The 3,200-nt window shown below is 50.5% G+C and overlaps 1 non-coding gene across 1 annotated transcript; it reads right to left on the minus strand.

Annotated features, from left to right (window-relative positions):
* Positions 1-1,251: 1,251 nt before the first annotated feature.
* On the minus strand, positions 1,252-1,435 carry LOC135900703 (U2 spliceosomal RNA). Its single transcript, XR_010563927.1, has one exon. It is a non-coding gene; the product is annotated as a U2 spliceosomal RNA (small nuclear RNA).
* Positions 1,436-3,200: the final 1,765 nt, after the last annotated feature.

Here is a 3,200-nt window from a genome sequence, read left to right on the forward strand (position 1 = left end):
CGCTTCCCGGTAAACATTACGATTACATAAGCTGTAGTTGTTGGAAAATGTGAGAAGCGCAGTCAAGGATCTTGGAATGCTATCGCGTTCCACTCTTAAAGGCGAAGCTTAAGCGTTCTGCAAGTTTTTAACGCGATAGCGCTAAGGAGCTCGTATCGCAGAAAAGCCGGTGTCGTCGGCGTCGGTGTCGGCGTCGGCGGCGTTGGTCGTAGCGATAAATCGCAGCAGGCACTTCATGAATAAAAAACGACTTGCAAGATGAGCTGGGTGGGAATCGAACCAGGGTCTCCGGAGTGTGAGACGGAGACGCTACCACTGAGCCACGAGTTTTTTTTTTCTTTATTGCCGGCTTTGACATACACAAACAATACAGAAAAAGGAAAAACATGTCAACAAAGATTTTGCTGGCACGACATATCAAAATTTTTTCAATGCTGCAAGTTTATCTAGCATGTCAATCCATGTTGGTTGTTCAGGGAGTGCACGATGGACATCCCTGAACCGTACTACAGATTCAATGAAGTGATCACGTGTAGGTTCGATGCTTCAAAGCGGTACAAAAGCGCCTCTAGTGAATGCGGTGTTGCCTTAGAAACGAGCTGTTTCTAAGGCTCAGGCGTGCGTCGCTTGCTCAGGCGCACATTTCGTTGCCGCGCCGAACGCTGCGTTGCTCGACGCTCACCGCGTCCGATGCGGGGCGCGTAGTCTCTGCGCCGAAGCCCATTGTCTTACACCCCTTGGCGGGTCGACGGGAACGCTGTCGCGTTCCACTCTTGAAGGCGAAGCTTAAGCGTCCTCCAATATTTTTTTTACAGCGAAGCTGGACGGACGGACGGACGGACGGATGAATGAATGAATGAATGAATGAATGAATGAATGAATGAATGAATGAATGAATGAATGAATGAATGAATGAATGAATGAATGGATGGATGGATGGATGGATGGATGGATGGATGGATGGATGGATGGATGGATGGATGGATGGATGGATGGATAAAGTTTTAGTGGATCTATTTAAGTGTGGTTGGACCCCTAGACGTCCGGGAGCCCCCTGGACGACATCTTTAGGCAAGCACAGTCTAGCAGCCAGAGCTGGTTATCCGAGAAAGTGTCCCGAAGAGCGGCCTCCCACGAAGAAAAAGAAGGGTTGGGAATAGGTTCTACCGCCATGGGCTTGGGGCAGCTGCACAAACGGTGGAAAAGATCCTCATGGCTAGGATTTCTTTCATTTTTCGTGTGCGTGTGCAGGAACCATGGGCCGATCCTGAAGATAGTGCAATACCAGGCTGACCCGCGGTGGAGGTGACGCAGGCTTCAAGCACTCCGTCAACTTGCAAAAATAAGCGTAATATCTTACGTCTAAATAAAGCTCGCATCAGTTATTAAACTGATCAGAGCAGATACTACACTTTGACTCGCGTCGGCCATGTATACTTTCACACCGCCCTCTCTTTGTCGGCGTTCCGAGGGCTTGTGTATATACTTTCCTTTCCTTCCGCTCTCCCGTGGTGGAGGTCTCGTAGAAACATCACGCGTGTCTAGTTTCCTCCGATTCCTCGGGGCGGCGGTCCCATCGTTGGCTGCTTGTCATGAGTTAAGCAAGTGCCAGGTTGCAGTAGACGAAGTGGCTTGTCATGGTATCTGCCGCTGGTGACATAAAGGTCAAGGATCACTGGCGAATCAAAGCCACCGTGGTAGCTGCTTGACAGCTCTTTAAACAAGACCTTTTCACTTTGTCCCCACTAGTTCTTCGAAACGGCAGCAGATGTTCATAGCGGCGCCTTCTCGCCTGCCCTCTTCGCACTAGCAACACTTGGCGCATCCCATCATCTTGTTGGCAGCACGTCTTTGTTTCCGTCATTTGCTGTCTCCGTGGACTTCGATTCCACTCACCTCCTAAATTATTCCTGACTTCCAACATCACTCGCCTGGTTCCTTAGCGGCTATGCTGTTACACTGCTAGATACGAGGTCGTAGGATCGAATCCCGGCCCTGGCGGCCGGATTTCGATTGGACGAATTGCGAAAACACCCGTACACTTAGATTTAGGTGCACGTTAAAGAACCCTAGGTGGTCCGAATTTCCGCAGTACCCCAGTACGGCGTGCCTCATAATGAGATCGTGGTTTTCGCTCCTAGGACCCCATAATTAAAAAGAACTTCCAACATCACAGTCAGCGTCAGGCCTCCTTCCTACGCCGTTCAAGGCAGCAATCTGGTTCGTCTAGCGAGATGACGGAGTGGGCGATCTGACAGCGGACTTGATAAACAGGCCTGTTTCAAAAATGAGAGGCCCCTGCTTCGATAATCGGCAGCGACAGTGGAGCGAAACATTATCCGATTAGCAACAGCAGCAGCGGAGTGGGCGCCGGAGTAGCAGCGTTAGCAGCAGCAGAAGCAGAGCGGGCGCAGCGGTAGCAGCGGTAGCAGCGGCAGCATAGCGGGTGCAACAGCAGCAGATCGGGAGCAGCAGCAGCAGCAGCAGCTTAGCGGATGCAGTGGTAGCAGCGGTAGCCGCAGCAGTGGTGGTGGTGGTAGTAGTGGTGGTGTATGTTTTTCACACTTACAACAAGGCACCACGCTGTACGCTACAGAGTACAGCAGCAGGCTGTATTTTAGCAGCTTTACCTGCACCGCGACACGTTTCACATAGACTACACTGTATGCTTTTAGAACCTCTAAGGTCTTTTCATTTCCACAATCCCCGCAAAGTGGTTAAACATGTCTCGAAAACACAGAACATTTCTGAAAGCTTAAGAAAGAAAGCATGGGCATTCGGTAATAAACGTTTGATCCCTGAACTCTAAGTGCAGACATCTCACCAAAATCCCCTACGATGCGGTAAATGGCGGTATAACGGCCGGAACACACGACAAAGTCTGGCTGCTTTGGTGGGCGAGCCGTGTCGTCTGCCTTTACAAACAGCGAAACGCTCGACGTATAGCTCCGAATCCGTTGCAACGTTTGCGCAGAGATGGTGGTTCCCTAAGTCTTTTTTCTGAAGCCGTTTTTGAGCTGTAGCTTAGATCCCAAAAACCTGCCCCACGATTCATTTTGAGGAGCGCGCGCTGACGATCTTCCCTCGCTCTCCGCACGGTGATAGGAACCAGCGTTGCGCTCGAGATTAGAGAGGAAAAAAAATGTATATGTGGAAAAGGCTGTTACTGCATGCACGCTTTCTTGCAGAGAGCTTCGACT

Source organism: Dermacentor albipictus, chromosome 3 (assembly GCF_038994185.2).
Source record: "Dermacentor albipictus isolate Rhodes 1998 colony chromosome 3, USDA_Dalb.pri_finalv2, whole genome shotgun sequence".
Lineage (NCBI taxonomy): Eukaryota > Metazoa > Arthropoda > Arachnida > Ixodida > Ixodidae > Dermacentor > Dermacentor albipictus.